The sequence below is a fragment of the Gossypium hirsutum genome, chromosome A05 (genome assembly GCF_007990345.1).
Source record: "Gossypium hirsutum isolate 1008001.06 chromosome A05, Gossypium_hirsutum_v2.1, whole genome shotgun sequence".
Classification (NCBI taxonomy): Eukaryota; Viridiplantae; Streptophyta; class Magnoliopsida; order Malvales; family Malvaceae; genus Gossypium; species Gossypium hirsutum.
In genome coordinates, this window is record NC_053428.1 from 48,054,923 (window position 1) to 48,068,280 (window position 13,358).

General features: G+C 32.8%; 1 pseudogene; it reads left to right on the forward strand.

Annotated features, from left to right (window-relative positions):
* Positions 1-3,530: 3,530 nt before the first annotated feature.
* LOC121229156 (probable terpene synthase 9) lies at positions 3,531-8,036 on the forward strand (annotated as a pseudogene).
* The last annotated feature ends 5,322 nt before the right edge of the window (positions 8,037-13,358 follow it).

Genomic DNA, 13,358 nt, shown 5'->3' on the forward strand with positions numbered 1-13,358 from the left:
AATGCGTGAACTATATTATGATATATAGATTGAGCATGATGATTATATGAATGAATACTGAACTATTTGTATAACTGATATTCATGTATTAGCATGTCATATATTGTATGTTGCATTGCATTGGGTTGGGATATTGGTATTTGGAGGAAGTGTACTGAAAGGCTCTTAAGCCTATTATCTGGTAGCTCAACTGCAATTTACTGATTATGTGCCGCATTCGGTACTATTTGGAGTGTAAGGATGATGTGTGTTTTAAACCCACATGGAGTGTAGGGATGGACGGAGATGGTATGTAGAGGCTGGTTGGGTAGGACTCTGTTTACTGATTGATGCATACCTGATACTGAAACTGAATGCGCTAAGGCCCAAACTGCTACTAAAACTGAAATGGGCTTAGGCCTAGACTACATTTGACTGATGACTATTGTTTGACTGTATGCATGTCTTCTGTGGTGATTACACATAGAGTTTACGTAAACTCACCCCTTTCTATTTTATCTGTTCAGGTAATCCCCAGACTTAGACGGATCGGTGCGGCGGAGGACTCAACGGTAACCACATGTCTACTGAACGGTTTTAATTTCATTTATGTTTTTCATTATCTAGTATGGGGCTATTTTTAATGTAATTAGGGACTTTATACTATTTACCTTTATTTTGGCATCTTAACTATTTTCATAGACTTTTAAACTGCAAAACTCTATGAAAACACGGTTTAATGAAAAATAACGTTTTCTTAAATGCAAACGGTTTTCTTTAAATATCATGGTTTTAAAAACTTCCGCTGCAGAATACGTTTATAAATGAATCAAATTAACAAGAAAATGATTTTGAAATTGACGAGGGATAATTAGAAGTTAATAAACAGAAACGGTTTCAGCTTAATAAATTCCCTTCCATGCGACATATTCAGATTCAGCCATAACGTCTAGGTCGGGTTTGAGGTGTTACAAAGGTTGACCAAATACATTAAATAAAATATTTTCTGTTTTTAATTGAGCCTTAGCTCGATTGATATGGATATTGTTACCAATGCACGAGGACGTGAGTTCAAATGCACTGAAGCGCATTATCCTCCTATTTATGGATGAGGGAGGGACTATGGGTAGTTCTAAGTATTGTGTCAAAAAGATCAAATATGATTAGAATCTATAATAAGATGATTAAAGAAAAAGTAATCAAATATTGATTCAAGAGTTTTGTATCAGTATTAAAGATATTTTTCAATCTTATAAAGTTATTAGGAATTAAATAAAAGGCAAAATAATAAATTCAGTTTTTAATGTTTACAATTTTTTATCCTTTTTTTTAAGTTAAACTTTACCATTAACTTTTTTAACGAATATCATGACTAAAACATTAATTTTTTTAATAATGTTGGCTTGCAATCCATGTCATGCTAATATGACACTATTTTAAAAATATTCTTGTCCTTTTATATTTTATATAAAATTTTTAAAAATACATAAAATGAAATTTGAACCAAAATATCACAATTTTCATTTTTTTTTCATTTTCAACATTTTAACCAAAAAATTGTTGATTTTTTACATCATTTTTTAAAAATATAAAGCCTAAAAAAATCAAGTTCATTTTGTTGCCAACTAGGATTAGAAACGATCATGGGTCGATCCAACGATCCAGGCTCAAAGGCTCGCTTGAAAAGTAGAAATGTTTGGGCAAATAGGCCTGTCTGAATTTTATAGCTTTTAATTTAAAAATCTTGAAAAAAAATCAAATATGATCTAAATGTTAAATATTGTTATAGGTGTATAACATCTGTCTCTATGTAACATCTAAATTTTTTGTCAGACAAGTAAGGTTATTATGGAAAAGAGTGATTGTTTTCAGACTCAATTTAATTTCTTTTTATGTTTTTAATCCACTTTACTCCATTTTTTTGGTAAACTACAATTAATGCCACTAAATTATTAGTAAGTTTACATTTAGGTCACTCAACTTCAAAAAGTTACAAAATAGTCACTAAATTATTTAAAAGTTTCATTTAAGTCCTAGGCTTTTAAAATCTCTGCTATATGACACTCTCTGTTCGCATCACTTACATCAATTGAAAACTCTATTTCCCATTCTCTTTTACAATTTAGTTTTTTCCATTAAACAACTTTGAACGTCAAGAACTTGTAAACTAAAATCCAAACAATTTTATTCTTTAATATTCGACACTGATCGTCAAATTAACTTGGATCTAAGATATGTTTTTTTACTCGTTGATGAGTATTGATTTACTATATTGATCAACGAATATTAGCTTAGAGTTGCTAACCAAACTCTTTTAAAAATAAAAACACTTAACAACCTAATGATTTAAATAAATTTTTGAATAGTTCAATGGCTTAAATAAAATTTTTGAATAATTTAAAATTAATTTATAACTTTTTGAAATTGAATGACCATAATGAAAGCTTAGTAATAGTTTAATGATTTAATGTAGTTGATTTTTAAAAAAATTTAAGTACTAAATTTCTATTATTTATTGCATACCGAATTATTTATTTATCTTTGACTAAAATCTAATTTACGTTCAAAGGTGGTTAGAACTGAACAGATGCCATGCGACGACCACCAATTTGGGTTTACTGAGGACACGGTTGAGTTGGTTCCCACTCCATTTTTTTATTTGAGCCTACTTTTTATTTCATTTTAAAATAAATTTTTATATTGATATTTTTATTTGTAACTAAACCTAGATAAACAAATAATTTTCTAATAAAAGAAATTTAAATAAGACGAAATTGAATCCACCTAAAATACAAAATAACTTGATAAAATATTGCCTACTCTAATAATCCAATCTAATAACAAACCTAATTTTAGAATTCAACTGGCTAGCTTTCAGTTAGATTAATTTTGACGTGACTATATTTATGAGCCAACGACGCATGCATGCATAAATACATCTCAATTATTATTATTATTATTATTATTATTATTATTATTATTATTATTACAAGATATATTTATTATTAGATTGTTTAATCATAAATTACGGTTTAAACGTTAAACTGTAATGGAAAAGATCGAATACAATTATTGCTGATCATTGTCTGAACCAAATGTTAAATCTAGATGTTATAACACAACTGACAAGGGTGTCAAACAACCGACGAGGACGTCGAATTTAGCTACACAAAAACACAAAAATCGCTAAAGTCTTCTAAACACTCTAAAATCTCACTAGATAAATTATTTTTTTTATTTTTGACACTTAAAGACATTATACTTGGGAACATTTATAGTGATGGCTACTTGTCAAAAACCACCAAAACATGTACTACTATTACACATATAAGATGTAGAAGTTGGGCACCAAAACTTTCAGAAAAAGTGGGAAGCATTCCCACGAATGCATGTCTTACTTAGGCATTATTGGAAGCTATTATTTAACTTAACTTTGATAAATATCTTGACCGTCCACAAACTCTAAGGTGATCCAAGTTCAGACAAGCTCCATAGCAATTCAAAACTTACAATATATTGAAGAAATAAGCAAATCTCAAACTTATTTCTCAATGGCACCAACATCCCAATCCTTGAATGAAGAGAAACATCGATCCGCTAACTATCATCCCAGTATTTGGGATCCCACCGCCATCCAATCCTTTACCGCTCCATACACTGTAAGTTGTTTTGCATGCTAGGCTTGTGATAAATGTTATTATATATATGTTGCATGTAACAACCCTTTTTCTTTTGAATTTTAGTACGAACTCTATGCTACACAATTGGAGGATATGGAACAAACGGTTAGTAAATTGCTTGCCTCAACGAATGACACGGCTGCCTTGTTGAAGCTAATAGATTCGATGAAGAGGCTTGGAGTGGCCTACCATTTTCAGGAACAGATTCAACAGCCTTTGAATCAATTGAATTTGGATCTAAATCTTGTCTCCAATAATCTTTCCACAGTCGCATTGCATTTTCGACTCCTACGAGAGGATTGCTATCCTATTACTGAAGGTTGGTTTATTTCTGGATGCTTTCAAAGTTGTTAGCTTATTAAGCACAGTCACCTTACAAACAAATTATATTTTGTTAAATATGACTCATATTTTCAGTTAATTTTGAAAAATAATCTTTCAATTAAACTCTGTTTACTTGTTTCAATCAAATACTGATTAGTTTAGATTATTTTATTATTATTTGACCTGTGAATTTAGCCTATAAATAGGCTCTTTTACAACCTTAGAAAGATGACACCCATTAGAGATTAGAACTCATAACACATTTAGAGAATTTTGTGTTTACATTTTTTGAGTTTTTTGTTTTCTGGTTTTCGGGGTTTAGTCTTTTTCTCCATCTTTTGTACTCTTCGTTCTTTTGCCATTATAGTAAAATTATCTTTGCCCGTGGTTTTTTATCCTCTTTGGAGGGATTTTTCCACGTTAAATTTGTGTGTTTAATTTCTCAATTTATTCCGCTATTTTTCTTGTTCGTTGTTTAATCGGGTCGATCCTAACAAGTGGTATCAGAGATAGTTCAATTTTCATAGATCAGCTCATTCAGAGATGACAACAACAAGGTTTGAAATTAAGAAGCTCGATGGTGAGACAAATTTCAATCTGTGGCAAGTTCAAATGATGGCCATTCTAGTTCAATCCGGTTTGAAAAAGGTTGTTACTGGGAAAAAGCCTGAGAATCTAAATAAAACAGAATGGGAAGAGCTTGATGAAAAGGCCTTGTCTGCAATCCTGCTGTGCCTCGCAAATACGGTATTGTAGAAGGTATTGATGGGGAAGACCTCATCTGCCTTGTGGAAAAGGTTAGAAACTCTTTATGCGATTAAGTCTCTAGCTAACCGTTTAGTGTTGAAGCAAAGTCTATTTACGTTTCGCATGAACGAAGAGGAGCTTCTTAGAAATCACATCAGTCAATTCATTACTCTTTTAAATGATTTAAAGAATGTTGAGGTTCATATTGATGATGAAGATCAAGCTATGCTATTGTGCTCTTTACCTCCTTCAAACAAGTCTTTCAGGGAGACCCTAATTTATGGCAAAGACAAACTCTCGTTCGAAGATGTGAAGGGTCATTTGTTGAGTAAAGACAAACTCGACAATGAGCTTTATTTGGATAGCAAGACAGATAGGCAAGCTTCTGTTTTGGTAGCATTAAAGAAAAGAGACAAAATTTGTCGCTATTGTAAAAAGTTAGGTCACGTCAAAGCAGATTGTTATAAACTGTGAAATAAAAGAGCTGCTGAAAGTAACAAGGAAGATGTAGCTGATGCTAATTTGGCCGATGAAAATGGTGATGATTTCTTGTTAGTGTCAACAAGCGATAACTCCAAACTCACTTCCGAGTGGATCCTAGATTCAGGATGTTCTTTCCACATGTGTCCCAATAGAGAATGGTTCTCCACATACAGTTCGGTTGAAGGTGGAGTTGTGCGCATGAGAAACGATTCATCTAGTAAGGTAATTAGTATTGGTACTGTTAAAATTAAGATGCACGATGGGATGATTAGGACACTCTCAGATGTCAGATATATACCTAATTTACAAAAGTATCTCATCTCCATGAGTATTTTAGACTTGAAAGGATGCAGGATTAACATCGAGTCGAGCGGCATTAAAGTATCTCGTGGAGCTCTCATTTTGTTAAAAGGTAAAAGAACCGGCAGTCTTTACATTCTAGAAGGTTCTACAGTGATCGGTGAAATCGGACGTCCCTTGTTCGTTACGGAGTTGAAGTCAACTCGTTTGGAGCGGAGGCAACTTGGTCATAAGAGGGAAAACGGTATGACCGTTTCGTTGAAGAGAGGTTCTCTTTTGGATGCAGGTTTTGAAAAGTTAGGGCATTGTGTTCATGAAAATCAGACCCGGGTTAGTTTTGATTTACAGTGTACAAGTCGAATGCTAGAAGTCTTCTAATTTCTAAGCACAAATTCGACTCAGTTAATTCCTTGCATAGTTCAAGATAGGCTCGTGGCGGACTTTGGCAAAGATGGCGTTGTGAAAATATGAGTCAAGGTGGAGATTTGTTAAATATGACTCCCATTTTCAGCCAAATTTGAAAAATAATCTTTCAGTTAAACTCTGTTTACTTGTTTCAATCAAACACTGATTCGTTTAGATTATTTTATTATTATTTGACCTATGAATTTAGCCTATAAATAGGCTCTTTTACAATCTTATAAAGATGACACCCATTAGAGATTAGAACTCATAACACATTTAGAGAATTTTGTGTTTACGTTTTTTGGGTTCTTTGTTTTCGAGTTTTCGGGGTTTAGTCTTCATCTCCATCTTTGTACTCTTCGTTCTTTTGCCATTATATTAAAATTATCTTTACCGGTGGTTTTTTATCCTCTTTGGAGGGGTTTTTCCACGTTAAATTTATGTGTTTAATTTCTCAATTTATTCCGCTATTTTTCTTGTTCGTTGTTTAATCGGTCCGATCCTAACATATTCTTTTCTTGTTAACTATTATGGTAAAATTAAACAGATATGTTCGGGAAATTTAAAGGTGGTGATGGGCGGTTCATGGGGAGCTTATGTGGGGATGTTGAAGGGCTTTTGAGCTTGAATGAAGCTTCATTCATGGCAATACAAGGCGAAAAAATCCTTGAAGAAGCTAAGGGTTGTAGCAGTGAAAATCTTAAGAATGTAATAGGGAAACTGGAGAAAGTTAAGGCTAAGCAAGTTCAGCGGTCATTGGAAGTTCCACTTTACTGGAGTATGGAAAGGATTGAAGCACGAAACTTCATTGATTCCTACGCCATGGATGATTCAAACAACTCAGTTTTGCTTGACCTGGGTAAGTTAGACTACAATCTTATCCAGCCAATTTACCAACAAGAACTGAAACAACTTGCAGAGTAAGATTAATTTACTTATAATATATGGTTTTTATTTTTCGAAATTGAATTTTTATTTATTGGATGAAAAATAGGTGGTGGAGGGAATTGAACTTCAAGGAAAAGCTTAGTTTCAGCCGAGGCCGACTGATGGAAATATATTTCTGGGCTACTGGTTTGAGATTTGATCCCCAATATGCCAAATGCAGGATTTGCTTCACTAAGTCTGCATTCTTAGCAACTGTAGTTGACGACATCTATGATATATATGGATCACTTGAAGAACTCGAATGTTTCACCAAAGCAGTCACCGGGTAATATATAGTCTTTCTTTTATAATATTTTTATAGCAGCCAAAATTGGCGTATTGATTATACGGATTTGCAATAGGTGGGATGTGAAGGCTGTCCAAGAACTTCCAAAATACATGAGAGTAATGTTCTCAGCCATTTCAGACTTTACTAATGAATTAGCCCAACAGACCTTGAAAGACCATGGCCTTGACGTTCTGCCCTACATCAAAGAACAGGTAACATGGAGAACCTGAGAATTAACATTTCATAGAATTGGCTCTGATTTGCTGTTGTTATTTGCCAATTGCAGTGGGTTGTACTTTCCAGAGCTCACATCACGGAAGCCAGATGGTTTTATGGGAGGTCAAACTCCCACTTTTGATGAATATATTAAGAACGCATGGATTTCAATTGGAAGTCTTGGAGGGTTGGTTCTTCTTTGTTTTGTGGAGGCAGACTCCATTGTTCATCAATTTCCAAATTGTCTTAAGGATTTTTCTCAATTATTTTACTGATCATCTCTCATTACTCGACTCAGTGATGATCTGGGTACTTCCAAGGTAATATCTTCATTTGCAATACATAATTTGCTAGTCACTAAATTCTAGATGTGCTAAATTTTTTTCATTTTGAAGGCTGAGATGGAGAGAGGAGACATACCGAAAGCAGTGCAGTGTTACATGATTGAAAAAGGAGTATCAGAAGAAAAAGCACGAAATCATGTAAAAGAACTGATAAGCAATTCATGGAAGAAGATCAATGAAGAAATTTTGGATAATCGTTTCCCTCGAGTTATTATGAATTTATCTAAGAACATGGCTCGAACTGCTCAATGCATGTACTAGCATGGCGACGGAGTTGGGACATCAACCGGTGTCACTAAAGGTTATATTGTTTCATCAGTTCTTAGGTCTATTCCAATATAGATGACAAATACTTGCTCTCATTTTTAGTTTTTCAATTTGAGTATTTAAGTTGATAAATGCATGTAATGGATAAAGAGTTAATGTTATCAAATCTTTGTATTACTTTAAATTAATTTTATATTTTCTTATATCTGTAATATTCTTAAATTGAATAATAGGTATTTTTTTCTAAGAGTATTAATTGCACATTTAGAATTTGAATTTATACACTTATAAATAATTTATTTGATTTTTAAATATAATATTTCATAAAATAAAATTTTGTTTTTCATTCTTTACGTGCAATAAGTGCAAGGAATGAAACAATATTACTTAAAAGTTTGAATTAAAAACATATGATATTTCTCTTTGTAATTGTAACATCCCTCGCCGGATCTGATAGTCGGGTCTGAACTATGGGATGCTACAGTCGTTGCCAGAGCAACTATTAAAAAATTCACAATAAAATCATTATTCATGCAATCAACAACAATACAACATTCTATATCATAAACATTCTTTTCTGGGTCTTATATGATCATACGGATGCCTTAAAGTCAACCCGAGATCAAATAGGGACATTTTTGAAATATTTTTAAAATTACAGACCAAATACACCATAAATTAATCATTCAAATATTCAATCATGTCATAAACACCTAGATATTATGATACACAATTAAATTCGAGCCTTAATCGAGCTTACGGAAGCTCTTTTGTAGACTCAAGCATGAAATAGGACCAGATTGCAACATTTTCAAAGTTTTCAGAATAGGTATTGATACCATTTTGAGCTTTGAATTTTTTAAAATATTGAATTTAAAAGGAAGGTATCGATACCAGGCATAAAGTATTGATATCTTTGGTAAGGTATCAGTACCTTATCTCTGTATCAATACCAGTTTTAGGTTCAATATTTGAAATTTTGAGAAAAATCATTGTTGCCCTTTGAAACCTCATATTTTCTCTTTGTGAAAAATAGAACGTTGATAATGACAATGTATCGCAAAGAAAAGAGAAAGAAAAATAAAGAACACGCAGATTTTTACATGAAAACCCTTTCAGGAAAAAAAACACGGGCAGAAGAGAAGATAATTCACTATGTCAAATTTGAATGATTACAAGAGGAGTAGACTATATCTATTTATAGGCTTGTAAAACCATTCTAATAAGAGGACTGTAGTAAGGTTGAAACAGCTTATTCTAAAATAAAATAAAAGAAGTGCAGTTCTATATGGGTTTATTTTTATTTTATTTTACCACTGTATTTTATTTTAATAAGGATTTGAGTCACTCAATTCTAACACTCTTCCATTGCCACTACCCCTTTGTTTCTCCCCTCCTCTCTTTTTCTCTCATTGTTTTGCTGTCGAAACCACCATTCATCTTTGGCCGAATCTTATTTATCCTTTACAAGTGATCAATCAGTTTGTGATTATCCGTTATCACAAATCTGATATCCAAGAAGTGTAGGTTGATTATCAATCAGATCTAATTACATATTTCTTTTTTGTTTCTTGTATAATGGTCGAATCTATCAAGATTCCATGGTCGATTCTCACACGTATTTTTCTTATCTTTTTGTGTTTTTTATTAAAGGTTTAGATCCGAATAGCTCAGATCACTAGTGACATTAGAGATTATCTGTATCTCCATTTTAAGCTGAACTAGTGTAAGCGGTGATTTCGAAAATAAGATCTTAATGGCTATTATTTCTCTCTGATCTTGCCGAACCTATGTGGTGATCTAAAGGTTGGTTTTTGACTCGTGTTTTGTGTATGTTATGTACAGATCTAATCAAGCTCTAGTCAAATCTAAATATAGAAGTTGCGTATTTAAGTTTAGTGCTTCGGATTTGCATTATTCAAGTGTAGGTTCCCTAACCTTCTATGTTTGGTGAATGCTGAAAGTATGTAAGTACTTTATTGTATTGGCTGAATATGTAATGACTGTACAAGGTTGGCCGAATGTTCTAGGGCTTTAAAGCTTAATTAACCAAATGTGTAAGCCCTATAAGGGTTAACCGATTTTATGCCTATTGTTATTGATTGATTGGCTGATTGCATGTTATTACATGTCTTGTACTGTTGAGCATACTGATTGTTATTGTATAATTGATTGCATATATTGCATGCCACTAATTGTTACGTTGTTTGTTACTTGTATGTAAAAAAACATGAAATTGATTGTTATTGTTACTACTAAATGCATGAAAATCATGCCACCAATAATGATAAATTGAATGCATGTTAAGCATGCCATCGTTACTGAAATTGATATTGGTAAGTAGATATGCAATACGACTAATCTGACATATTGCATTGCATAGGGATTGGGACTGATTGGTGAAAGAGTTCCGTCGAGTACTGTCGGTTTATCCATAATTTTATACTGGTAATTAACCTACAACCCTGGAGTATTGTTTGGAGCACTGGAGGATTATCTGCAAATTACTGGTTGTCTAATTGCAAATTGTTATTGGTGGTTTATCCATATTGAGCTACGACTCTTTGATGTTCAGATGATAAGTTCTAGGGAACTTATGGTGTGTAGCGGATGGATGGGTGGGAAATATGTGCTGTTTTTATATTAGCATGCCCATGCATATGTGTATATATACTGTATATTTATGATGGCATGCTCTGCTGTGATCTCAGGAGTGTTGTTGGCTATTGGCTTTACTGTAACATGATTGTCTGTATGTATATACATTTTTTTTTCTGTTTAAGACTCACACTGAGCTTTTAAATATCACCCCCATAGTTTTACTTCTTACAAATAACCCACAAGATTAGGGTCAAACACGACATTCAGAGGAATCGTCTTGGAAATTTTTAAATAAAGTACTTTTAGACTAAATTTTATTATTGATTTTGGGGACTGTAATGGTTATTTTGGACTTTGGAATGAGTTTTTTTTTAATTGGGATTTTGCGTGCATGGAACTTTGCAAAAGTCTAGCAATCCTAATAATTGGCTTAAAATTACATAAGACTCGATTTTTCTTATAAAATTAAAGGCTTCACTTTTTTCGATGTGTAGCAATGAAATTGGAGTTTTAACAAGGCAAATTGATGAAATCAACTAAGTTTTTTTCTAAATTTTCACGACACTTATTAAATCAAACTCTTAAATTAACTCGACTTAAGAATCTGACGTTTTGATAATCCTAAGGCAATTACATTAAGTTTTCTAAAAGTTAGTAAAAAAGAACGTTTTCAAAATTTATTAGTTTTACTAGGCCTTTTCGGTGACCGATGTAGCATTCAGAATTTGACCATAACATTTGGCCTGGGTTAGGGAAGTAAAATAACATCTCAATGCATGGTGATGATTCTGCCCATTTTGACTATTTAGAAGGGTTAATGTGCACCTTAAAAAAAAGGTTAATGTGTTTGTTTGTTAGGGTATCTTTCTGTCTCTTTTTTTTCTACTCTTATGTTTTAACTTGCTTGTTTGTATGTCCTTATTTAAACCTTTTGTGAAATTTGTTAATATAAAATCCATCTTCTAATTTGACCAAAATAAATATTTATTTGTTTTCCTTTTAAAGTGTTTCTTATTATATATGTATATAATAAAGATTAATTAATTTGAGTAAATTTAAGAGTGTTTGAATCAATTTGTTTTTAATATTATATTAAAACTATATAATTATCAACAAATATGTTGACAATTGTTTAAAGTAAAAAATGGTGAAAGGGTGCATAATTGTGTTTGTATAAAATCTTTTGCCGAGATTATAGCGGAAGGGCCTATAGAAGATCTTCTAGTTTTATGGTTATGTTATAGGCACATTTATCCCAGAAAATAAAATTGAAGAACGAGAGAATATTTAACTTTGTGAGGCTTTCCAACATCATTGATGAAAAAAGAGCGGTTATCAGACTAAACAATATTGGTATTTTCAACTACCATGTTAGATTTAACTAGAAAGATTCAAAAGTAGATATGCTTATTGGAGGAGGGTTACAAGTGTTTCGACTGAGATGAGAATATGCTTGAGATTATAATCTTGGTGTATTGTAGTATGAAAGTAACACCCTCTAATCTGAGCGTAAGCTCAACAACTCAGCCTAGATGTTAAACTCAAATTCGAGAGATTACTTCAACCAATAAGATGGCCTAGTAGGGTTATCGAAATTTTTGAAAAAAAATGGTTATTTTAAAACCTTAATTTAACTTAATAGAAAACTTAGTTTAAATATTGTTTTAATATTCCTCAATATTTTAGTTATTATTTAGCAGCGGAAAAAATGGTTTTTACTTATGTTATTAATGAAAACATGGTTTCATGCGTAATTAAATATATCAAGTTAATAACCTAATTAAAAGTTAAAACTAGATGTCATGCAAAAATAATTGAACCTAGGTCCTAAATCCCATGCTTTAGTTTAAAAATAAAGTATTACAGTCCTTGAATAATAAAATAAATCAAAATATTAAGCCTTAATAAATAAAAAAGATTGTGTTAAGACCCTCTAGATTTCGTGTTAAGGCAGCCATTCAAGAGAGAAATAAGGTCAGGGATAGGGAACGAAACAAGTGTGGAGCTTTCGACACGGTTTCTAACATTGGTTTCAAAAGTCCCAGAGATGTAAAATGCCCCAGTGAGGGAGTCACAGAATATAGGTTTCCAACAAGAGCGAAGTGGACACCAAGCCACTTCTATATCCAGCATTGGAGGATCTAGAGAATGAAGGTTATCATTTATAATAATTATGGGAAAAACCATACTGGAATATATTGGAGGGCTACTGGCGGATGTTACAAATGTGGAGCCCAAGACCATTACAAGAAGGACTTCCCATAAGAGGAGGAGGAAATACTGAACACTCTGTTCAGGTCGCTAGGCAGACTCAGCTTAAAGTGAAAATTGGGACTGTGGCGAAGTTAGGGTTAGTGCAGGGAGCTTCGAGAAGAAACATAGCTATGCCTGGCCCAAAAGCCTCAGCTAGAGTTTATGTAGTACAGGCAAAGGAGGATGTTGAAACCCTCGACGTCATTACGGGTAAATTCTTTTTATTTAAACTTGGCTACACGTATCGATATACCCTAGGTCTACTGATTCATACATTTATGATAAGTTTTTGGATGGAAGGATTCTTAGAGTTTTCCCCACTGAGGTTAGCATGATAGTCACTAATCCATTAGGATAAAGTATTGTATTAAATAGGGTGGTACAGGACTGCTCGTTGAATTTTGGCAAGCATGTCTTTTTGGAAAACTTAATGCTGTTAAGTTTCCACAAGTTTGACGCCATAATGGGATTGGATTGGCTAATGAGACGAAGCATAGTAGTTGAGTGCAAGTCCGGAGGTGTATGGTTACTATCTGCAGATGT